A 26806-nucleotide genomic window follows, 5' to 3' on the forward strand; every position below is an offset into this window, starting at 1 on the left:
CCAGCATTAGAATGCATCTCCCATTCGCGGTTTACAGAATAAACAGTGTTCCGTGCAAACAGGAACCGCTCAAAGCTCAGACCACCTCAAATAGTTCTTGTAAACTTCTAAGAAGTTCATCAGCTTTGGCTTTGTTCTGATGTGACAAGTATAAATCAGCAGGTTTTCAAACTGGCAGATCCTGGCAACTGCTGAAAAGCAGCAGTTCAATGAAATCACACCGTACACCAGTATTAATACCTATTATGATCAAAGCACTTCTTCTGACACCTAATGTGCCAGCTGTACACGGCCCTCTACACCACCTGTAATAGGATCGGGAGTTATCAGTGTTTACAGCTCAATGTTGGTGTCTCTCAGCTCAGAGCTGTAAAGGATCAGCATGGTGCCCCTGGCACAGGACAAGGCAGAATTAAAGCTATCCATACACTTCTTGTTTTCCCTTGTTCAGCCTGCATGAGAAGTCAATTGATTTCCCCATCCATGCTAACAGCATGGATGGAGTCATGTCCACTGCGGTCCGTGGCTTCCTAATTATCTGACCAGTAAGGCCCTTTTCACATCAGGCGGCTTCAGTTTTTCTCAGTGGGGGATCGATCCGCCGATCCCCTGCTGAGCAGGCGGATGGCAGTTCTGTCTCGGCACTGTGTGCGGAGACAGAGCTGTCAGGTCCCGCTGTTCTCTATGGGGGAATCGGATGGGAACGGACCATCTGTCCATTCTCATCTGATCCCATCCGATCAGCTAGACGGATGGAAAATAGGGTTTCCTTCCGTCCAGATTTGTCTCCGCTGACATCCGATGCCCCATAGAGATGCATCGGGCATCCGTTCATAACCGCCTGAGAAACAGACAGCGGATCTGAACGGTCGCCTGTGTGAAAGGGGCCTTAGGGCCAGTTCACACCAAAAATCACACAGGAACGTACTATGCGGTCCTGTGCTATTCACATACAATCCAGGCGCAGTGCGATTTTATCCCGTTCATTTAAATGGGCTGAAATCTCAACAGACCAAACCAAAAGTAGTGCATGCACTACTTTAAAAACGCATAGTAACCGGATTGCATAGTACTACTGTACCATGCAATCCAGTGCAGACAAACACCCCGCATTTAGGCATCATTAAATGAACACCCGCTGTGGATCGCAACTGCATTGCGTTTTTAATGCAGTGTGGGAAAAGTGCAAGTTTATTAGTCTCACTACAACAATATAACCCCCCAGATTACTTTTCTTGCAGTTAACTTTATCTCATCAGTTGTTCAGCAGTGCTTCACAACCATATACAGGGAGAGAGCCTACAGATATATAATCAAATAAATCACAAAAGTCAATGGTGGCAGCTAGATCACATTTTTTTTTTGTAAACCAACTAATGTACTATAGTAATCCTTGAACATATAAAACATAATAGTGTCACATATTAGAGACACAAGCACACTACTACATTTAGATTTAAAGCTGAACTCACACACAAAATACATATAGAAGAACGGTTTTAACTTCCAAAGAAATGATATTTCTGTTCACCGAATCCTGAGATATACACAGCTCTAGCACACAGCACAGCCCTGCCTGATCTTTCTCTGCTGCAGCTTCATTACAGGCCCCCACCCTTTGGCTGGACAGTAAAGCTGGATTCACACTAGAATGGAGAGCAGCTCTCTGTTCCCAGGTGCGGTAGGTAGGGGGCAGTGTGGTGTGCGATTCAGCGCATCACACGGCTGCTTTTTTTGTTTTGTTCAGACTTTATTTACAATTTATGCATACAAATGTACTGCAGCTCAATGCGCTGCGCTCCAGTACATTGGTATTGAATTTGGCACGGTGCAATGCAATAAAATGGAGCAAGTCTGCATTTTATTGCAGCATGCTGCAGCGCAGCCATATGCTGCATTGCAGTGTGAATGAGACACATAGGATACAACCGTTTCCCGTATGTCTCTGCGGTGACAAATGTTTTACACTGCAGTAAAATATCGGTCACCGCACATACAGTGAATTAGCCCTAAGGGTACCTGCACACAGTACTGAATGATGTATGCATATCAAACATTTCTGGCAACAAAAAAAAAACATGAGGATGGGCTGTACAGCACTTGCATGTATTTACCGATATACCGTATACACTTGAGTATAAGCCGAGTTTTTCAGCATGTTTTTTCATGCTGAAAAAGTCCTCCTTGGCTTATACTCGAGTCACGGTCTCACTTACCTTTTTGCCCGGTCAGTACGCATGCGCCACCACCACTCGGAAAAGCCCGTACACGTTTGGCTATTCCCGGGCAGACGGCGCATGCGCAGTGACGTGTTGGCGCCATTTTTAAATGTAAGGCGGAAACGTAAGTGAGACTCCTCTGCAGCACTGCAGGTAAAGGTAATTGAGACTCCTGTACCATGCCCGCAGCCCGTAACATCTCCTGTGCCCTGCCCGTACCATCTCTTGTGCCATGCCCGTACCATCTCCTGTACCATGTCAATACCATCTCCTGTACCATGCCCACAGCCCTGCATCTCCTGTACCATGTCCGCAGCCCCTGTTTTGGGGCTCGTGGTGGTCCAGTAGCTGCTGCATTTCCCACCCTATGCTTATACTCTAGTCAATCCATTTTCCCATTTTTTTGTGGTAAAATTAGGTGCCTCGGCTTATATTTGGGTCGGCTTATACTCGAGTATATACGGTACATGTAAAAAATGCATCCCAGTGTTGGCAAAAGATGACTCTGCTCTGGGGTAGAAAATGTCACCAGCACACCATAGGTCTCCAGAATGGGTCCAAAGCTTTATTCAGTGATAACATCATTATAGCAAATAGCAAAGTTCCGGAGCCTCGCAGGACCCAGTCATCATCAGATGCTTGATAAAGGGGTCCTGCGAGGCTCCGAAACTTTGCTATTTGCTGTAATCCCTGAATAACGCTTTGGACCCATTCTGGAGATCCATGATGTGCTGGTGACATATTCTTGCTCTATTTACAGTTGCAGCTGGTGGTCACTTCAGCACCGACTTATATACACAGCCATTTCTACAGGAAGGTGTGCATTGGGAATAGTACGTTGGACTCAGGGCACGCAGCTAATCTCCCCGTGTAAATGGGGCCATAGGAGTAAAAGGATACATTTACATGCTGAAAAAATGCAGGATCATCATTAAAAGCTTAGGGAAACTTTTAGGCTCCTTTCACACTTGTACGACCGGAAAGCCACGAGACTTTAACGTAACTTAAAGCAATGCCTGTGTAATCTTGAGGTATATGGACCTCAAGTTGCATCAAAGTCAGACCAACGTAGTGCAAAGACTACTTTGAAGTCGCACAGATACGAACTGTACTGATTGGAAATAATGGGGTACGACTTGTCCTGCGACTTTGTAGTCCCAAGTCGCAGGACAAGTCACACAAGTGTGAAAGGGGCCTTACTGAAGCTAATTTTAGTTGTATTTCCCAGAAATAGGAAGCATGTCATGAATATAAAGCATCAACGTTCATGGAACTTGCAGAAAGACCAGGATGAATCACCTCCTAGTTCACCAAGCTAATCCCTCTAATTCTCTCTTTAAATGCCCGCTCGCACTTTATGGAGATGTGTTTGTTGATGTCATATCAACATAAGATCGGAGCTTACCAGTGACCTTAGCTTTAATTGAACTGTCAAAGATCATGTCACCTTTAATTAGTAATTTCACTAATCCGCTGTCCTCCAGGAGGTAACCATTTATGATTCCCCTCTGCTCTTTCCAACAGATTTATTATGCTGAGCGGTTACATTTGCCATGATCCATTTAGTCACATCATATCTGTTAAAAAGAAAACACGCTCGGCCGTTTCATTTGTCCTGCCAAAAGCAACCCCTATCACCATATCGTTATCTTCAGTGAACTGTCAGTTTCCGGGCTGATTTTCTTAAAGGATATTCATCTCATCAAAGCTAGATAGCTAGCAGTTCTAGAAAAAGGAACAGGAAAAGGCACCGGCAGAAATATTATTTATGTAACTTGGTGAAACAGGAAGCACAAACAATTGTAAATCACCTGTCGGTTTATACGACAGCTGAAAATGGGCTTCAATTCAAAGGACGCAAAGCGGACTTGTAACTTTGCCCATTCCTGACAAAGAAACAGGTTCACTTCCACTGCTAATATTTACCCTCCTGATGATCCTCTGCCACCCTTTGAGAAATGTATTAGTTCTGTGAGCTCCTTGCAGTTTGCATTAGAATTTGTAACACGTTAGAAAGAGCCTGGCTCATTTCCTGGCTGGAGGATGTCCAGCATCATATAGTTCTTTCCTCCCCAGCCTGTCCCTGGCCGATCCCTCCTCCCCAGCCTGTCCCTGGCCGATCCCTCCTCCCCAGCCTATCCCTGGCCGATCCCTTTCATTCATTGGATTTCAATTCTGTCATTCATGGAGGCTCAGAATCAATGTGGGTATTACCTAGGTCAGACTGCATAAAAATTCAGCCTGCCTAGGAATGCCAACTCCTCTAGTCTGGCATCCACTTTCCAAGCCATTTTGATATTTGCAGAACTCCTCCCAAGAGCCAGGTCACTGCATCAGAGTTGAAGGCTTCTGAGAAGAGTACTTAGGAAGGAAGTAAAGCACCCTGGTAGCCCCTCCTATAAGCCATGATCTGCCTGTATAGTTATAGAAAAGCTCCTCCCGGCTATTTTGTACAGCAGGGGAATCACTATGTATTACAGCAGGGGAATGCAGCCAACTAGAGTTCCCTTTCATTTCTACGTTTTTCTTTTTTGCACATACACAGTTTTGCCACTTACTCATCCCAACTAGTAGGGTGTAGGTCAGTGATGGCGAACCTTGGCACCCCAGATGTTTTGGAACTACATTTCCCGTGATGCTTATGCACTCGTGCAGTGTAGTAGAGCATCATGGGAAATGTAGTTCCAAAACATTTGGGGTGCCAAGGATCGCCATCACTGGTGTAGGTCCTCGAACTTTCCCTGAAAGTCTTAGTGGGGAGGGCATGTGGCCTTTTGGTCAGGTTCTCCCTTTGGGGCATTCCAACACAGTACTTGGGTAGGCCTTGCTTCGGTAGTCCTCCCCCCTGGCTTTGGCTGGGTGGACCATGAGTACCCCCAACCCCCACGCAAGAGCCTTGTGTCCAGAGGATCCAGGCCTTTCTCTTCGGAGGAGAACTATGCGTACACCCTGTGCACTTATTTGTGTGCTTCACTTTTTTTGATACACCTGGTGTCCTGTTTTCTGAGTGTTTCACTACACCGCTGAGCTTAAAAAAAAAAAAAAAAAAACAGCTCTATGTGGGGTGGGTGTACACTGGTATTTGTGTAAACCCATGTATAGCATTCAGATTCCCCTAATGCAAAATGCCATATATCACTGTATTCCTGTATATAGTCATTCCCGTTTAGGCTGGTTGAACACAAAACGTGGGTGTCCTGAGCACAGAAATAAAAGCCAGAACTTTATGTCTCTCATGTGCTCGTGTACATGAGAAGCATTTCACAAATATATGTTGTATACTTATATATAATTACCCACGTTCGCTTTTAGCAGCGTTTCTCTGCCACCATTCAAAATCAATGGTTGCCTATGAGAGCTGTCTTTGATCCGATTTTCAGCCCATTAATTTGAATAGAAGTCGCATCATGATGATCCAACTTATGGTGTGACTTGTGCTCTGAGGATCTTGAAGGGGAACTCCATGCCAAAATGGAAAAAATAATGGCATGCCCCCCCCCCCCCAAGTTCCATACCAGGCCTTTTGAATCTGGTATGGATCTTAAAAGGGAACCCCACACCAAAAATGAAAAAAAAGAAACGCATGGGGTCCCTCCAAAGACCATACCTGACCCTTCGTTCTGGTATGGATTTTGAGCGGAACCCCCACGCCAAATAAAAAAAAAAAAAGGCGTGGGGTCCCCCACAAGGGGGCCTCCAGATCCCGCCCCCCCATGTGAATGAGCATAGGGTACATTGTACCCTTACCCGGTCACCCAAAAAAAGGCAGTGTTGGGTAAATAATGACAAGAGACAGTTTTGAGAAGTCCTTTATTAAAAAAACTTCCTCCAATCTTCTCCCTCCGGTCTCCTATGCCTCTGGTCTTCGCTGCCAAACTGGTCCTCCTCCGAAGCTGTCTCCCATGATTATGCCAGCTCCGCTCTTTACGGCTTCATATATAGCCATGCAGCGTGGCCATCCAATGATGTCACCCGGAGACCCCGCCCCATGGCTTTATAAGAAGCCGCAAAAAGTGGAGCTGGCATAATCACGGGAGACAGCGTCGGAGGACAGAGTTAGCAGCGCAGGAGACCTGAGGGAGCAGACCCGAGGGAGAATACCAGATGGAGGAGACCGGATGAGAAGACACGAGGAAGAAGACACCAGGGAGAAGATCGGAGGAAGATTTTTAATAAAGGACTTCTCAAAACCGTCTCATCATTATTTACACTACACTGTCTTTTTTGGGGGTGGGTAGGGGTACAATGGCTATCCCATGCTCATTTACAAAGGGGGCGGGATCTGGGGGCTCTCTTGTTAAACGGGGCTTCCAGATTCCGATAAGCCCCCTGCCCACAGACCCCCGCAACCACTGACCAGGGTTGTTGGAAGAGGCCCTTGTCCCCATCAACATGAGGACATGGTGTTTTGGGGTGGGGGGGAGGTGCAGAGCCCCCCCCCCTGCCCTAAAGCACCCACCCCCCCATGTTTGGGACGTGTGGTCTGGTATGTTCCTGGAAGGGGGGGGGGCGGGCTCGCTCGTCCCCTCCCCTTTTCTGAACTGCCGAGCTGCATTTTCGAGTAAATGTCTGGTATGGATCTTAGGGGAGACCCCACGGCATTTTTTTTTTTTTACTTTACAGCTTCAAAACGTCTGTGTGTACATGAGGCCATAGAAAAACATGGGGGGGGGGGGTTGCAAAATGCCTGCTGCTCCTAAAAGCGGCTGTAAAAATGCCCTGTGCCCATGAGGCCTATATGTTGTATGTTTCAATTCAATTGGTGGGTCACAATCCTGTGCATTGTGGAGTAATTTTTTTACATTAGATTAAAATTATGAGAAATTAAGATTATTTTTTCTTTGTGCTACAAAGCAGGTATCCACAAAAGAGGAAAGTGATTACTGGAAAAAGATCTAGCTATCAAAGCCTTCAATGCACCCTGTACTACAGATTTCCTGCTGCTCAAGACTTCCTACACACGTATGCAGTCGCGCCCAGAGATTTTATTTATTTAAAAACCATTCAATGTGTTATTTTTGTCAATTTCCAAGGAAGAGCCTTAACAGTGCATGTTGCTTAAAATACCTGCCTTCTTAAACAAACAGATCCTCCAAAAAAAGAACTTATGGAAAATATTAGTGAGCGGGTTTACGTATCCACTCAGGAAATGTCAATGTCTGCATCTAAAGAATAGACCCTGTGCACAACTTCTTTATTACAGGTACTTATAGAGCGCTGTCAATTTTACACAAAGCTTTACATTTATATTGTACATTCTCATCATTCCCCACTTATAATCTAAGGTCTCTAACTCACATTCATACATACATATAGTAGAGCCAATTTAGACAGGAGCCAATTAACCTCCCAGCATGTCATTGGAGTGTGGGAGGAAACCCACGCAGAGATTATGCAATTCCAGGCAGGTAGTGTCGTGGTTGGGTTATGAACCGACGACTCTAGTGCTGCTTCATAGTGTAATGAGATGACCCGGGGGTCGGCAGTCCACTTCTGCATAACTCCCTTATAAACAAAAATACTATTAAAGCTTTCAAGTTTCATTCAAATAACTGATGGATGAATGGTTTTCAAAATGTCATTAACTTTTCACATCTCTTCTGGTATAAGATCAAAATCCTATAATATATATATATATATATATATATATATATATATATATATATATATATATATATATATATATATATATATATATATATATATATCTCCTCGGTAGGTGCTAGGAAAATGTATATGTCTGCTTATCAGGGGGGCCTGAATTGTTAGCTAGCTGTCACGTTTCCAGGTGTGTCTATTGAGTCTGGGGAGTCTCCCCACTGTGTCTAATAAGGGATCTTGTTGGTCAGTGTAAGAAACCTAGCCAATGGCACACCATGGTTTATGACTGTCTCAGTGGGCGGGATATGCCGCAATGCACCCTGGGATTGGATATAATTTTGTGGGGGGCATGTGACAGAGCGTCTTTTGGTGGGAGCATCAGTCCCAGGAGGAGGTGACGGCTGTCTCTCCTCCTGTCAGAGAGTGAAAGTGGTCCAGGCAGTTGGCCTACGGGAACCAGAGGTTGAGCTGAGCTGCAGAGAGGGATCCAGAGTGTTGCTGACCGAGTGGAGCTGCTGGGCTCAGGAAAAACAGTATCGTGAGTACTCAAGATCTGCCCAGGGGTCTACCTAGGAGAGGGGACCACTCCAGAAGGTCAAGGGGATCCAGGAGCCAGCTAACTAGTAGTTGTGACAGTGAAAGGGGGTGCCAAGTCTTAAAGCCCTGAATATTAAGTAAAAAGGGGGCGCCAGTGTGGGCCCTGAAGTGTTCAGCAGTACAGTACCTCAGGGAGCTAAAAAGGACTTTGTTAGTCAAAGGCAAAGTCATAGTGTCAAGTCAGCGTTAACAGGCATCCAGCCAGCATTAACCAGCGTCAAGCAGCATTTTCCGGAGTCCTTGTCTAATCGTGCATTGTTCAGTTGTTGGGAGTATCCCACTCATCCCTTCTCCCATCCAAGTTCCTAAATAAACTTAAAAACCCAAAGATACTGGACTGGTCCTTGTCTCAGTGCTCTCACTTGAGAAACATGTTCAAAGGTACTTTTGTTGCACCCGGTGACCCAGGGGGACCCACAGCCAGCACCTATGCTGGGAATTTTTATTTATTTATTTATATATATATATATATATATATATATATATATATAGAGAGAGAGAGAGAGAGAGAGAGAGAGAAAGAGAGAGAGAAATGGTGTTCATATTCCATTGCTTACGTCTGCCTCTTCTTGTTTATGATTATTTAAAGCGGAATTCCACCCAAAAGTAGAAGTTCTGCTTTAAGGACTCCACACCCCCTCCCCCTTACATGCCACATTTGGCATGTCATTTGTTTGGGGGGGGGGACCTAGTATTGACAGGTACCCAGCTCCCACTTCCGCTCGGAGCGCTGCAGCGCCCACAGCGGAAGTTCTCCTCTCCCTTCCCGCAATCTTCTGGGACACGTCACAGGTTCCAGATGATTGCCCGGCCATTGAGGAGGCGCAACACAACTCGTGCATGCTCAGTGCACCCCCGGCTGTGAAGCTGCAAGCTGTCACAGTCGGATGCCAACACTTGTGATGCCGGCGCCAGGGAGAGAACCGAGGGTTCGGGCGGTCACATGGCTGGATCATGGGACTAGTAAGCGTGCGTTTATTAAAAGTCAGCAGCTGTAGCTGCTGACTTTTAATAAACACAAAAACTGGAACTCTGCTTTAAAGTGAAACTAAACTCTGGTTAACTAAATAAAGTACCTTCTATTGCTCTCAGACACCTCCAAGTTTCCTTTTTTGGCTGCTGTGATCTGACTTCCTGTTAGAGGGTGGCTACGTTCCTCCTCCATGATCCTGCTGTATGTAGGAATGTAGCCACCAACTCTTGTTTGCTGCTGAGATGCACTATGGAATTTGTGGTGTGCATAGAAGCTCATGACCACAACTGAAGCGCACTGCTGGTTTCAAACAAACAGAAGTGAGGGGGAGAGAAAGTAAAAAAATAATAAAAATAAATTACAGGGCCCTTAAGTAGTTGATGAAAAATAATCAGTATGAATTATTTTTGGATTTTTTGAATAAGCATAAAGTTTAGGGTCTCTTTAACCTCTTTACGACCGCCTGCCGCAGTTGTAAATACACTTATTGCAATTTTTTTTACCAAAAATATGTAGCAGAAAACAAATTGGCCTAAAATGTAATAATGTAAAAGTTCAGAATTGTCACTCTTTTTGTGTATAGCGCAAAAAATAAAAAAAAATTGCAGAAGGGATCAAATACCACCAAAAGAAAGCTCTATTTGTGGGGGGGGGGGGGGGATGTAAATTTTGTTTGGGTACAGCGTCGCACGACTGCGCAATTGTCAGCAGTGCCAAGTTGAAAAAAGTGGCCTGGTCAATAGGGGGCAAATCCTTCCGGTTTTAAAGTGGTTAACAGCAGTCATTCTCATGAGAACACCACCAGCTGCACCAGATAGCGCAAAAAAAAAAAAAAAAAGTAGCCAAGAGCCTTCAAAGTTTTTGATAGCAGTAGGGATCTGACAAACGTTATATGTTTTTGTCATGGCTTTTGATTGTAATGGCTGCACTGGATTTCTAAGGTTACAGAGAGGATTAAACATAGCTTTAACTCTTGCTGCACTAATACAATGGCACCCAGCTAATCAATAGCTGCCAATACCACATAAAGCCTAGTACACACTAATAGTTGTTTCCGTTCAACCCAGTGTAGGAGGAGCCACTGTACTAACTATGCAATGTTAGTACAGCGATCTCCCCTGCTGTGCTATTGTGTTCTGAAATTAATATACAAGAAAAATATTGCTTTTTGTTTTATCTAGAGTAAAGGGAGGGTTAAAAACCATCAGTTTATTTTTTGCCATCTCTGTCTTTTAGGTAGATCTGGGATGAAACTATAACCTTTTAAAACTGCTCACACCTCATTTTAACATCTATACTAACTAACCTATACAAGAAAGATGTCTATACTTCGCTAAAATCAGGATGCTCTGGTCTGGACACGTGATGGCAACAATGGATGGGCCATAGTAAGCCTATGGGTGATGTCGCTGCTAATACATAGATCCCGACTGTCCCTGATTTGGAACAAAGTCTCTCTGTCTCTCTTTCCTCCTCATTTGTCCCTCATTTTGGGCTAATCTATATAGTTGTATATAAAATTAACTATTTATCTTTCAAAAAGTGTTTTCCAACGCTATAAACCATTTAAGCAGTTTCAAAATTTTTACATTGGTAAATGTCAAAAACCAATATAAAGTAATGGTAGGTAAAAAATAAAAAAAAGCACTTGTGGGTTTAATTACATTTTTTTTTTTTTTTTTTAATAAATCTCCTTTAGGGGGAGCGTGGTGGGGGTGTGTGTGTCTTATGCCAATGTTTTTTACTAATAGGTGTCCCTGGTTCCCATCTCAAAAAGTTGGTCGGTATTCCAGCCGTTGTCTCTCTCTCCTCTCCCCGGTAGCTGACACAGGGGAGATCACGTGACCGGACCAGAGCACCTTGAGAGTGAGTATAAGCACATTTCTTCTATAGCAGGGATCCTCAAACTATGGCCCTCCAGCTGTTGCAGAACTACACATCCCATGAGGCATTGTAAAACTCTGACATTCACAGACATAACTAGGCATGATGGGAATTGTAGTTCCTGAACAGCTGGAGGTCCATAGTTTGAAGACCTTTGTTCTATAGGGTAGTCATCAGAAGGGGGGTGTGGGAGCAATTGTAAGAAGAAATAGTTTTATCCTGTGAATGTACTCGGTTTCACACAAAAAGAGGGTTTTTTTTTTAACTGTCTGTCTTTAAAGAGGAAGTAAACCCTCCTCTGACACTTGTACCTATAGGTAAGCCTATATTAAGGCTTACCTATAGGTACTGTAAATATCTCCTAAACTTGTACCGTTTAGGAGATATTTACCTTACATGCAGCCAGTGACATCACTGGCGCATGCGCTCTGAAGGAACGGCCACTGGTGCCGTTCCTTCAGAGCCCCGTGCCGTGACTGTCGGCTCCGGCCAATCAGATGGCCAGATGCCGCGATCCCGGAAGACGGGCGACTGGACATGTCGCCTGTCATACAGGTAAGCGGACGGCACGGCGGGGGCTCGTTCTAAGGTAAGTATTTCATAATGAGCTAGTATGCGATGCATACTAGCTCATTATGTGTTTCTCTTGCAGGTTGCAAAAAGAAAAAAAAACATTTTGGGGGGGTTTACAACCTCTTTAAGGGATGAAGTGCATTTAGCAAAATGTATTTCACAGTGAAATTCCTGAATTTGCAAACTTTATTTTTTTAATTACAGGGGTGTTTTTAGGGGAGTTCACTATAGTCCGGGTTTTTCTGCTTTTTTCACACCTTTTGTTTATTTGATTCTTGTTAGTGTACAATTTTTTTTTTTTTTTTTACAATCTGTTTTTTTTTTTTTTTTTTCGCTGTTTTTTTTTTTCTTTCGCAACTGAATCTCGTAAACTTTGTGTACGGATGTATGACCCGGGGCACAGACAGTCTGCATCCAGGGGAGTACATCTGTACACATATTTATGCTCATGATTCATTTGGACATGCGGCTGCATGCAACACCCATGGCTCCCGAGCACTGAAATGTGGTCATGTTTTATATTTTATGCCCCAATACATCTGTGTGTATGAGCCCTTATCTTAATTCATCAAGAATGGCAATGTATCCTTTAATTTCCTATGTAGAACAGGAGTAAGACAGGAGTAAGATGCGTGCCCCTCTCCATGGATGTAACACTATCATGGTATCCCAATGCCCAAACTTGGTAAAGTGGGAAAAAAACTCCCTTGGCTGATTTATACCTATAGGTAAGCCTATAATAAGACTTACCTATGGGTACTGTAAATATCTCCTAAATGGGCACCGTTTAGGAGATATTTACATGTGAATCTGCCGGTGACATCACAGGCCATGCACTCTGAAGGATCGGCATAGCCGTGCCGTTTCTTCAAAGCCCTGTGCCGTGAACAGCGACTCCCGCGTGCATACACAGGAGTGACATCGTCGCGGCTCCTCCATTTAAAGGACCTGAGCTAGCAAACCCAGGAGGAAGACGGATGAAGATGGAAGCCCTGTCAGCGGTGACAGCTCGCCACTGGAAGGGCTTCGATCTAAGGCAAGCTTCACATAATGTGCTAGTATGCCATGCATACTAGCACATTATAACATTGCCTTGCAGGAGGGAGATTTGTTTTTTGATAGCGAGTTTACTACAGCTTTAAAGTGTAACTAAAGGCAAACTTTTTTTTTTTAGTTTTGGATTACAAATGGGATTTAAACTCCTCTAATGATTATATTTGCAGCCATTTAGAATGTACAACAAAATTTACGTCTAAGTGGTTTATAATCTGAGATGCAGGATACAGGGTATGATAAGCAAGAATGTGTGGGCGCATTTGTACCAGCTTGTTTTGTCCAAGCCGCAGAACAAATTGTTTCCATTTATGGCATATTAAAGAAAAAAGTTACTCAGGTCACACTTTATAGTTAACCACACCAAAAAAAATAAGATAAAAATTTAGTAACAGGGCGAAGTAGGGAGTAACTACAACCACCAAAACAACGTCTGCTAGTATCCAGAGGCCTATTTATCTGCTAAAGCGCCAATAGCATTTGGCAAATAGTGCTGGGTGAAATGAATGCATTTTAATCAGGACATATCAATCAGGACATATCAATCAGGACAATCAGGACATATTAGGTGAACATGAAAGCAACTGGTATGTTGTGGGGTTATAGTTTTAGAATGGTACAATGCAGAATCGGAACAGGAATCGACTTAATAATGGACAGTCAAGGAGGCCTAAAATCATAAGCGAATATCACCGGCTCTCACAGAGGAGCTTTCACAGTTATTGGATAGCAACATTTAGGACATGCAAGGCAACGTTTTTCAGCTTTGAACAACTTGACCTTTTTTTTTTTTTTCTTAAAAAATTGGACTGAGCCAAAAGGAGATTTGGGAAATAAAAAAAAAAATCAAACATAAATCCTCACCTATATGGATACAGCATCGTTTCGACACTGCAGCTGACTCTAAGAGCAGGAACTGAGTGATCAGATGACTCCTGATCGCTCTGTGCTCGGTCATCGCTGAGCAGAGGGCGGTGACTGTCAATCACCGGCTCTGTGCTCGGCCCCTACAGCGCCCACTGGAGTGTCGGGCTGTTCAGGGGTCAAGAGTAGCTATCTCAGGCTTTCAGAGGAGTGCTAAGTGGCTGAGGCAGCTGTGTGTCAGGCATCTGGGTGGATCCTGATCCTAAAGTCTGGGTTCTTGCAGAGCCTGGACCGGCATAGCCGGCTAAAGTCAGGCAGTAATAACTACACTCCTGTGACCCAAAAGAGAAGTATGGTCAAAAAAGCTTTGGCCATACTTCTATTTTAACCTCTTTCAGACCGCCCGCCGCAGATATACTGTGGCAGACTGGCCCTCCTGCGCAAACGGATGTAGCCCGACGTAGCCCTGTACCTAGGGGACGAGCACGTGCCACGCTCCCGCCCCCACACGGCAGCGGGGACTGTGATGCACGGGGCCGGTCCAGAATTGGTTAAGCAACACAATGAAATGTAAAAACTTGTAATACCAGAAATGTCACCAGTTACAGTATGATTTATGTACATCATCTAATGACTTACAGTAAAAAACAAACCTTTACATAAATCCACTTAAAGTGGAGCTCCACTCAAAAGGGGAATTTCCGCTTATTTGGACCCCCCCCCACCCCTCTGCTGCCACATTTGGCACCTTTTCTGGGGGGAGAGCGGATACCTGGTTTTGACTTCCTGCTGAGTTTGCCACGGCGGAAGTTCAGTCCCGCTCCTCATTCCCCCACAGCGACCCAATTAGAGAGTGCAGCACACTTAGCAAATGTGCAGTAGGCTTCACTGCCGCTTTCCCCTAGTGGAGAGAGCAGCAGTAGCAGCACCCAATAGCCATTTAAAAAATCGGCTTGGGTGAAAATACCGCTGGATTCCTGGACAGTTACTGTAAGTGTCCTAATATTAAAAGTCAGCAGCTACATTATTTGTAGCTGCAGACTAAACTTTTTTCTGCAGGAGCCTGGAGCTCCTCTAAGTGATGAGCCTCAAATGATACAGAGGAGGATTTATAGGGCACTGGATTTAAAGCAAGTCAGTGGCCTCACTATGGGGGTGCGGGCGGTGCAGACCGCACCCGGGTGACACTCGCCAGAGGGGCAACACCATGGCCAGATCTAGAGGGGGTGCTGATTTTAGTTGTACCCCCCAGGGCCGGTTTATTCATGGATGTTGTTCCTAGTGCCTTTCCCCTATCTCCGCACTCATGGCCGGGACAATGGGAGAGCAGCCTGGAGCAGTTAAGTCCGCAAATGAGGGCACAAAGATCAGAGAGCCGGGAGTGTGGGCTGTGTTCTCCCCCTCCTGTCAGCACAGGGATCCTCCATAAAGCACATGACACAGGATCGCTCTTACACCTTACAGTGTTTATTTCATTCCCTGCTGCCGAGATGAGTCATTGGAGCCGATGTGGGTGGGGTAATCAAACGGTTTACAGCCCAATCCTGTGTCATCTGCTGTAAGGAAGAGCTCTCCACTGACAGAAGTGAGAGAGCACAGCACAACCCGCACCTCTACCTGGTTTCCAACCTGTAAGTTGGGGGTGGGGGGAGCCTACAGGCCAGGGGAACTTCACACAATGAAAGGTGAGGGTAACAATCATGGTGCTGAGATGAAAAGTTTGTGCAGGAGGGAGGATTTGTGCTATAAGAAGGGATGAGGGAATTGTGCTAGGAGGGGGTATTTTTGCTAGGAGATGGGGTGGGGGGGGGGGGGGATCTTTACTAGGAGGGGGGATTTGTGCTAGGAGAGGGGATTGGTGCTAGGAGAGGGGACTGGGGGGGCGGGATTTCTGCTAGGAGAGGGGACTGGGGGGGCGGGATTTGTGCTAGGAGAGGGGACTGGGGGGGCAAGATTTGTGCTAGGAGAGGGTATTGGGGGGGGAATTTGTGCTAGGAGAGGGGATTGACGGGGATTTTTGCTAGGAGAGGGGATTGACGGGGATTTTTGCTAGGAGAGGGGATTGGGGGGGAATTTGTGCTAGGAGAGGGGATTGGGGGCGATTTTTGCTAGGAGAGGGGATTGGGGGCGATTTGTGCTTGGAGAGGGGATTGGGGGGGGATTTGTGCTAGGAGAGGGGATTGGGGGGGAATTTGTGCTAGGAGAGGGGATTGGGGGGGGGGATTTGTGCTAGGAGAGGGGATTGGGGGGGGAATTTGTGCTAGGAGAGGAGTTTGGGGGAGATTTTTGCTAGAAGAGGGGATTGGGGGCGATTTGTGCTAGGGGAGGGGATAGGGGGCGATTTGTGCTAGGTGAGGGTATTAGGGGATTTGTGCTAGATGTGGGGATTTGTGCTAGGAGTAGTGGCAGGACAACATTTTGTTAGCGTCCTGGACCTTTGGCAACTACTACAGTCTGATCCAGGAAACGCCCAAGCCCATCAGTGGACAATGAAGAGCAGCAGCATGCTAATGTGGTCATTCTGCTCACCGTCACCCCCACACTGTGCATCATAACAGCCCTTACTGGTTCAGAGGGCTGTTCCACCCTCTCCCAATGGGTTGGTGCCTAAAGAATTACAGGGAAATGATAGTAAGGTTCAGGTACTTTTACTAGTATTCTGTATTTTTAAAAGAATACAATAAAGGTGTTTTAATTATTACAAATTTATGTTAAATTGGATCTGCCCAAAATAGGCTTTAAATACATTTCAATGAAAACCTGACTTACTGCATTTGTTATAGCACCTGTGGGCGCACAGATGTGTTTTACTTCATTTTACGCCTCTTTATAACCAAGGAAGAATTAAATACCCAGAAAGGGTGAATATGGCAATAGAGCATTAGACAATAGTCAGCTGCTTGTGTATTGTGTTTTCACTAGTAGAGGTCTTATTGCAAAACACTGCTGCGTTCCTGATTTAGATGCTCTGGGTTGTGATGGCTGCTTGAATTCCATGTTCTACCAGCATGAATCTGCTACTGTTCATCCATTATTCATCACACATGCTGTGGGTTGTTCGAAGGAATCCTCTGTCAGCATTTGCAGGACAATTAAAAAATAGAAGCAGCTTTAGCATCTCCTCGAACCATTGAAAATCAATGAGTAAAGCACTGATTCATACACACATCTAAAGGGTGCGGTTAGAAGAGGACATGGTGTTTTGTTTAAAAAAAAAAAATACTATGGCATCATTTCAGATTTTAACTCATTTAAAAAAAAAAAAATAATATTTAAGAATTAATGAAATGCAATGTTGCTTGAATGCTCTTTATGACCCAATTCACATTTTGTAAATTTACACATTTTTTTAATTTTGGGTCACTATGCATTTTGACTGCATACTGTTGCATGTAATAAAAAAAAAATGGATTTTTGTAAGATCTTACCGTAAAATCCTTTTCTCTTAAGCTCATTGACAGACGTAGTCTTCTTGATTCTCAAGAGCTGGGTTATGTTGTCTCCGCAGGAGTAGGACTAGGCAGAAAGACAAAACGTTCTGGCTCCACCTTAGGGGCAGTCCCTGAGGGTATATCCTCCCTCTCTCTGCTACAGGGAATCAGTTCTGTTCTAAAGCAGTAACAGAGAATTTAACCCAACCCAACTCAATGATAGAGGGGCGGGTACTACGTCTGTCAATGAGCTTAAGAGAAAAGGATTTTACGGTAAGATCTTACAAAAATCCGTTTTTCTCTATCGCTCATTGACAGACGTAGTCTTCTTGATTCTCAAGAGCTGGGACATCCAGAAGCAGTGCCACAAATGAGGGGTGGGATTGACAAAATCAAATCCAATCTAGAAGGCCCAACCGGTGCCAAACTAGAAGTTTTAAAGGCTCATTATAAACAAAGAATGAGACTAAAAGAAAAATTTCCAACGGAAAAAACCCTCGAGGTAGACCACTGGTCTCCTCAAATTGCGGCCTGCAAAACCTTGCGGCCAAACGAGGCATCAGACGATGCCATTACATCAACTTTATAATGTTTTGTAAAGGTATGCACCGACGACCAGGTAGCCGCCTTGCACACCTGGACCACTGACGCCTGATGGCGAAAGGCCCATGACGCACTAAGCGCCCGAGTGGAGTGCGCCTTAACAGGGAACGGGGGCTCCCGACCCTTAATAGAATAAGCCTGTACTACCGTCTGTCTGATCCATCTGGAAATGGTCGCGGCAGATGCAGGCAACCCCTTTTTGGGTCCATCCGGGATCACAAAAAGTGAATCCGTCTTGCGAAACGAGTCTGTCGTTTTCAAGTATACCCTGATTGCCCAGACCACATCCAAGGAGTGTAAAGCAAACTCCCGAGGATGACTGGGCTTAGGACACAGGGAAGGTAATACAATTTCTTCATTCAGATGAAATTCTGAAACCACTTTTGGTAGGAAGGATGGATTCGGACGAAGAACCACCTTATCTCTATGAACCACCAGATATGGTGAACGACAAGATAATGCGGCCAGTTCTGACACCCTGCGTGCAGAAGTAATAGCCACCAAGAAGGCCACCTTCTGGGACAACGTAGGTAGAGGAATCTCCCTAATATCTTCAAAGGGAGGTTTCTGAAGAACCGACAACACTAAATTAAGATCCCAGGGGGGTAACGGCGCGTGCACTGGCGGAGCCAGATGTCGCACCCCCTGGATGAAATTCCGCACCAAGGAATGAGTAGCCAAAGGCTTCTGAAAGAAGATAGCTAATGCTGAGACCTGACCCTTGATAGTACTCAAGGCCAGTTTCTGCTCAACCCCTTGTTGCAGAAAGGCTAATATTCGACTAATCGAATAAGACCGAGGACGGAACCCCAAAGGTTCACACCATGCAATGTAGGACTTCCATGTGCGATGATAAATCTTTCTGGAAGTCGCTTTCCTTGCTTCAACTAGAGTAGGAATAACTGAAGCTGACAAACCTTTGTCCTTCAGCACCTGGGTCTCAATAGCCAGGCCGTTAAAGCCAGCGATCGTAAAGCAGGATGGAAGATCGGTCCCTGAGACAGTAGGTCCTCCCTGAGAGGAAGTCTCCACGGGACGTCCGCCACCAGTCTGACCACGTTGGCGTACCAAGCTCGACGAGGCCAGTCCGGAGCTACCAGAATTACTGGAATTCCTTCCTCCTCTATCCTGCGAAGAAGTCTTGGCAGTAACGCGAGAGGAGGGAAGGCATACATTAGCTGGTATTGCCCCCACGGGGCGATCAGTGCGTCTGCGGTCTCTGCTAGAGGATCGCGGGAGCGAGCCACGAATCTCTGAACTTTCCTGTTGAATCGTGATGCCAACAGATCCACATTCGGGGTGCCCCACCGTAGGCACAACTGGTGGAAAACGTCTGGATGGAGGGACCATTCCCCCTGATCCAGGGTCTGACGGCTGAGATAATCTGCCTGCCAATTCTCCACCCCCGGAATGAACACCGCAGAGATTGCTGGAACAAATCGTTCCGCCCAGCGAAGAATGCAAGCCACTTCTTTGGCCGCTCGGACACTCTTGGTGCCCCCCTGGTGATTGACATAAGCCACGGCCGTGGCATTGTCCGACTGGATCCGAACCGGGCTGCCCTGGAGCTGCTCGGTCCAGTGAATCAGACAAAGTCTGATCGCTCTCAGTTCCAATACATTTATCGGTAACCTGGATTCTTCCGGGGACCAAAGTCCCTGGACAGATAACTGACCGAGAATTCCTCCCCATCCGGATAGACTGGCATCCGTGGTCACTATCGTCCAATATATTGGCAGAAATGACTTTCCCTGGCTGAGCATCGGAGACCGAAGCCACCAGACCAGAGACTCTCTGGTCTGTTTGCTCAATCGGATCTGATTGTCCAGGGATTCCGGATTCCGATTCCATCTGAGAAGAATCTCTTGCTGAAGAATTCGGGTATGGGACTGGGCAAATGGGACTGCTTCGAACGAAGCCACCATCAACCCCAGAACCCTCATGCAAGTCCGAAGGGAAGACCAGCTGTTGGACAGTAACAACTGGACTGCTGATTGAATCTTTCGGAGTTTCCCTACCGGAAGAAAAACTCTTGTCCTGACTGTGTCTAGAATTAGACCCAGATATTCGAGCCTCTGGGTGGGAACCAGAAATGACTTTTGCTGGTTCACCAGCCACCCGAATTCCTGTAAAGAAATCATAGTAATTTCTATGTTTTGTAGCAAGGTCTGAGGAGACTCTGCATGAAGCAGAAGATCGTCTAGGTAACCAAGGATCGATATGCCTCTTTGGCGCAGAAGTGCCAACATTGGGGCCAACACCTTTGTGAAGACCCGCGGAGCCGTGGCGAGACCGAAAGGTAACGCCACAAACTGATAGTGGTTCTCTTCTACGGAAAAGCGTAGAAACCGCTGATGTCCTGCGAAAATGGGAATGTGAAGATATGCGTCCTTGATGTCTATGGACGCTAGGACATCCCCTGGATGCAGGAAGGCTGCTACTGTGCGAATGGACTCCATTCTGAATCTTCTTATGTTGACAAAAGAATTGAGTGCCCTTAAGTCCAGAATTGGACGCACTTTGCCCTCTTTCCTGGGTATTGTAAATAGGTTTGAATAAAACCCTTGAAACCGTTCTGTCCAAGGAACGTGGACTACCACTCCTTGTTGTAGTAAATCTGTGACTGCTCTCCGCAGATCTTCTAAACGATCCGGGAATAATCGGATATTGGAAGGGAAGAATCGCGCCGGTGGGAGAGATCGAAACTCGATCTTGTACCCTGACCTTATGACTTCGCAAACCCATCTGTCCGGGATTCTGGAAAGCCATGGATCCGGGAACCGGCGAAGACGTCCCCCCAGCCCAGTTATGGGTGGGGGCGCACCTTCAGGCTTTGGACGGTTTATCTTCAGGTCTGGAGGGGGCGGGCTTTTGCTTGCCCGACCAACGACCCCTGACGCCTCCTGCAGGAGCTTTGGAGGACTTAGTTTTTTCACCCGCGGGACGAAAAAACCTCTTGTGAGCAGAAAAAGAAGGCCCTCGTCTTTGACGAGTTCCTTTACCTTTAAAATTTTGCGGTAAAAAGGTGCTCTTTCCACCCGTGAGATCCTTAATGATCTCATCTAAGTTGGCTCCAAATAGACGCTCTCCTAAAAAGGGGATATTAGCCAATGCTTTTTTGGAACCTTGGTCGGCTAACCAACCTTTTAGCCACAGTGTACGCCTGAGAACCACTGCTGAGACTGATGCTCGCGCCAATAATGGAGTGGCGTCTAACGCCGCATCACACACAAACTGTAACCCCTGTATCATTTGTTCCAACAAATCTGATACCGCCTGAGGGACCTCTTCTAAGTCCCGCGTAACCACTTGGTCCATTCAGTTACAGCCTGCGAAACCAGACCAATAGCTATTATAGGGCTGAAAGCTGATCCAATCAAGGAAAACATGGTGCGAGACATAGCTTCTATCTTGCGATCCACTGGATCTTTAAAAGACGGAGCGTCTTCTAGAGGAATAACCGTGGCTTTATTCAATCTAGCAATTGGTGAATCCACCACAGGTGGTTCTGTCCATTTCTTAATGAGGGTTTCCTCAAACGGATAACGCCTGTTAATGCGTATAGAAATAGTAAAAGTGCGTTTTGGCAGACGCCATTCTTCTTCGATTGGATTGCCAAAACATTTGGGCAATGGAAAAACCTTCGCCACTTTGATGCGTTTTTTAGTCCCAAAAGGGATTTCAGTTTCAGCTATTTCCGATGGAATACCCTGTAACCTTAAGGTTTCTTGAACAGATACAATGAGTGCGTTTACCAACGCTTCCTCTCGGGCTATGGCTGATGCCGAAACATCCTCCTCGCTGTCTGAAGAGACAGGACCCGAGACACCAATCCCAGATGAAGTACCTGCAACTGCAGAAATAGGCTCAGAGTCTGAATCCGAGGTTTCAGATAATAAGGGGTTAGGCGGGGGTCGCTTTCTTGCGCCCTGTCCCTGACAAGCCACTTCCACCCGGGACACAAAAGTTTCCATAATAGCTGACAATGATTCAATTGTCAGTGGGGTGCTGGAGGATCCTGCAGACCCCTCGAGGGGATCCGGAGGAGATACATGAGTGGCAGGGTCCATGTTAATTCAGGACACCTTTGCCAGTAAAAACAAAAAAACTTTTTCTTTTTTTTTTTTTTTTTGTGTGTCTCCCCCTAGCGCAATAGCGCCCCTCAGAGTACCTGCTTCTCGATCCCACAGAGAGAGAGAGAGGGACCCCCAAGGCTCACCAACCGATGCAGTGAAGTTTCCAACCAACTGCAGTCAGCGTCTGTCTTTTACAGACTGGAAGGAGCTGTTGCTTTTTCCCGGGTAGAAGGACGTGGCTCCGCCCCCTGTGTACGCCTTCCGGCGTTCCCAGCTCTCCACGAGGTAGCTGGGCTCACGAAACATGGCCGCCCCATAGAAGAGACATAAGACTCCAAAAACATGGCGGCCGGCGTGACCTGAGGACATACATGCACTTGGTCTACGGCAAAATGGCGGCGACCGCCGAAATCGTTTTCCCAGCACATCCACCTGCATCTCTGCTAAGAGGCGATATATGGATCTACAGGAGATACACTACAAATAAGGTAGGATTATACCTCCTATGTCTGCTGTAATGTTACAGTCTGCTGGGTAGAGTGTTAGCTCTCAAACCAAGTCCACTTCCCACAAACACATGCTGTATTACAAGGGGGACTTATAAGTATCAGATATATACTGACCATATATGGAGGGGCCCATAATTCATACTGCCTCATAACGAGGAAAGAAAAAAAGGGAACGTTTACTCACCATACCGAACCGACAGGCACCCTCTCTTCACAATACCCTCTCCACCGGGGTGGGGGGTTGTGGACCACTCCGGACGCCTCGACTCTCTGGTTCCTGGCGTCCAAGCGAGACTTTTAACTCGCAAGGTCAGTCCCTCCACTGGGACTCCGTCGCGGCTGACCCAGCGCGGAGCTCTGGTCTGCACGCGCTCGTAGGCAGAAACCGAGGTGACCACTGGATCTCAACATCCAGCCCGTCGCCCGGCCCCGCATACTTACTTGAATGTGTCGCGGCCGACCAAGCGCAATGCCATGGTCTGCGCGCGCTCGTAGGCCGGCTGGGGTGACCACAAGTGTCGCCCAGTCCGGCATTTTTGCTTGAAGATCTCACAGGAAAAACACTGGAGAAAAACTACCTAAAAAATGTCTTTTTCTAAAGAAAAAAGTCTTGCCAGGACCAAAAGATCCCAGCAAGGAACTTAGGTCCTTACTCCTGACTAGACAGAAAAAAACTGATTCCCTGTAGCAGAGAGAGGGAGGATATACCCTCAGGGACTGCCCCTAAGGTGGAGCCAGAACGTTTTGTCTTTCTGCCTAGTCCTACTCCTGCGGAGACAACATAACCCAGCTCTTGAGAATCAAGAAGACTACGTCTGTCAATGAGCGATAGAGAAAACACCTCTGTCTGCTGCTCATTTTTTATACTACATTTACATTTTACTGTATAATTCATTTCTAGAGGACACACAATGCACATAGATGCAGTAAAATTCATACGGACTCCATTTTCACCTGTCTAGGCTTCAGGGAGATTTTTGTCAGCGTATGCATGCAGCGTAGGGTGACACTGATGTGATCCCAGCCGAAAGCACGCATGCCAAAGTGGTTTCATGAGACTTGGACTTGGTGGATCTATGTGCAGCAGGTATGCTGGTTTTCTTACATAAAAAATTTCCCTTTATTGGATACATATTTTATATCCTTGGCTGTGTTTGTAAGCTATAGGCTTACTGAGCTTTGAATTTACCTGCACTTAACATTTGATTGTATTCATCCCTGGCTGGGTTAATAATTCTTGTAGGTATTTATATGTTCCTTTTCCCTGCCTAGACCAATCGATTACTTTCCAGTCTATTCTAGATTTCGTGGTTTGGTGTAGGAGATTTAATTTTGTTTTTATGCAGGGTGTGTATATATTCATTGACAACTCTGACTCACATCCAGATCCTGAGGAAGCCCAAACTGGACGAAATGTGTCGACCCATCTTATTTTAGAATGTGCCTTGTTATGTTATTGTGATTGTTATACACCTTTTATATACTGTACTTCTACATGTTGATTTTACCATCTTGATTTCAATAAAATTTATATATTTTTTATTATGTTTTTCGTTTGATGTTTTGGGCACATTAAAATCCCCATTTTCTTCATCTGCAGGGTTCTCCCTGTCAGATCTGATTTATTTTTGGATGCTCCTGGTTTCATGAGACCCTACAAGGGAATTGGCGCCACCGAAGAACAGGAACAAGAGAAAGCAACATTTTTACAAATGGATTGCACAGCAACCATAGGTCTAAGAAGAAAATCACGGTACGTGTCAAGGTCTGCATTTCAGGATTACGCCAGGTAGGCTCCAGTGCATGCAAACTGAGCTATTACCCAGGGCCCCAAGTCCTTAACCACTAGCTTACTGGGCACTTATACCCCCTTCCTGACCAGGCCAATTTTTAGCTTTTAGCGCTCTCACAATTTGAATGACAATTGCGCAGTCATGCAACACTGGATCCATATGAAATATTTATCATTGTTTTTCACACAAATAGAGCTTTCTTTTGGTGGCATTTAATAATCATTGAATTTTTAATTTTTTGCTAAACAAAAAAAAAAAAACATTTTTTAAAGAAAAAGAAACAAGGCGTTTTTCATGTTTTGTTATAAAATTTTGCAAACAGGTAATTTTTCTGTTATAACTTCTTCTATTCTGAGAACCATGTCTTATACTGAGAAAATAAAAATATTGAACAAGTAAAAATTATAACTATAAGCCTATTCACACAAAATTGGATTTAATAAAGTATGGAGCCCCAACTATAAAGATTGCCTTATAAATCAGGTTTCATGGTCCAACCTGGTGGAAAGCGGCATGGGCAGCAGAACAGAATCCATTGGGCACACCAGTACATATCACCTAGTAATCTGGAATGGAGTACTGTAGTGGATTACAGTCATAAATGGCAGCACTGTGAGTAACAAACTTTTATACCATTTCAGCAACAGAATACCTACAGAAATATTATTACAGCAATGAGAGCATGGCACTGGCATGGGTAAATGGTGCCAGCCTGCCTAAACAAAGCACAGAGCTTAACTCTGAAATTACACTGTGCTGCTAGTACAACAGTCAACCATAGGGGGCCCCTATGTTGTTTTCTGACCAGTCCCAAATTGGTCTAAAACAGGGGTGCCCAATCTTTTCACCTTCTTTTTCTTTTTGGACAAAAATTTTTTATAAAAGTCTAGAAAAGAGACAGTCAAATTTTTCTTTGGCCACCTGTGTTCGCGAAGAGTAAATTAATTTTTACAAAAAAAGTCAACATTTTTAAGTAAATTTACGATTTTGTGTTGGGCCGCAGTTTAGACACCGCTGGTCTACAAACTCCCTTAATGTCACTTAATTTAGCATATCTCTCAAATGTCCATATACAAGACATGTATACAAATATTTTCAAGAGAAACTAATTATTATTAGAAAATTAAATATATTTACTTTGTTTTTTTTTGTTTTTTTTGTAGAAATGTTATATTGTCAAAGAAAGAGAAAATGCTACAAGAGGAATTTGGGGAAAATTAAACGGGGACTTCTGTACAAGTGACTACCACGTAGGGAGGGATTTCCCTAACGTTGGAGATTTCCTCTATGTTAACCGCTTTACCACCGCCCACAGTAATATTACTGCGGCAGAGTGGCTCGTTATCGTCTGACGACGTAGTACTACGTCGTCAGACACTCCCCCTTCTGGGCGGCGCTTGCGCGCCGCCGGAGGCTCGCTCCCGCTGTTTTCATTCACAGCGGGAGTCAGGCCAGGGGAGGAGCAGCGGCGATCGCCGCTGCTCTGCCCCGATCGCCGGGGATCTAGTGTGGAGATCCGCCCGCCTGTGTAAACACAAGCGGGCGGATCTTCATAGTGACAGGGAGTGACAGATCGGACTGTTCAGCATAGCTGGACATCCGATCTGTCCATGACTCACTCAGTCACCTCCCCCCCTACACGTCAGTAAGCACCAGGCATACATTAACCCCTCCCTCTCCAATAAAATTAACCCCTTCCCTGCCAGTGTCATTTTTACAGTAACAGTGCATATATATAGCACTGATTACTGCAGTAATGTCACTGGTACCCCCAAAAGTGTCAAAAATGTCATTTAAGGGTCCGATCTGTCCGCCGCAATGTCGCAGTCCCGCAAAAAAAAATCGCAAGATCGCCGCCATTACGCGTTAAAAAAAAAAACACCAAAAATGACAGAAATCTTTCCCTTTGTTAGTAAACGCAATAACTTTTGCGCAAACCAATCAAAATACGCTTATTGCGATTTTTTTTACCAAACATAGGTAGCAGAAAACAAATTGGCCAAAATTTTTTTAAAAAATTGGTTTTTACATCTTTTTTGGGGGGAATTTCATATAAAAAAATGTTAAAAATATTGTTATTTTTTCAAAATAAACGCTCTTTTTTTGTTTATAGCGCAAAAAGTAAAAATCGCACAGGTGATCAAATACCACCAAAAGAAAGCTCTGTTTGTGGGAAAAAAAGGACGTAAATTTCGTTTGGGTGTGGTGTCGCACGACCGCGCAATTGTCAGTTGAAGTTGCACAGCGCCGAATCGCAAAAAGTGGCCTGGACGGAAGACAGCAAAATCCTCCGGTGGTAAAGTGGTTAATCTTGCCTCTACAGGACAGGCAGTGGAGAGAAATCTCACCAAGGGGACACAGACAAAAGCTAAAAAAAGAAATAAAAAAACCCCGACAAGGGTCTTAACCCTTTCCAAAATTACAGGCAATCCGTTTATTTGCATATGCGCCAGTACGTAAAAGGAACTGATGTTCACTATGCATAGTGATAGTTAAAAGGTGAGTCACCTTCAGTTTTTTAATCAATCAAAATAGGGTGCTCCCTACAGAAGTCATGAAAAAGGTGCAAGCGGAGCTCATCTAAATTATATGTTACTTAGATACAAATAAATAGGGGCTTCATCCTCCAA

At 45.2% G+C, this 26806-nt stretch overlaps 1 protein-coding gene across 4 annotated transcripts in view; it reads right to left on the minus strand.

Annotated features, from left to right (window-relative positions):
• PPP3CA (protein phosphatase 3 catalytic subunit alpha) overlaps positions 1-26806 on the minus strand; it is a 466059-nt gene that overhangs the window by 223798 nt on the left and 215455 nt on the right. The window lies entirely within an intron of this gene.

Source organism: Pelophylax lessonae (genome assembly GCF_965119305.1).
Source record: "Pelophylax lessonae genome assembly, chromosome: 1".
NCBI lineage: Eukaryota > Metazoa > Chordata > Amphibia > Anura > Ranidae > Pelophylax > Pelophylax lessonae.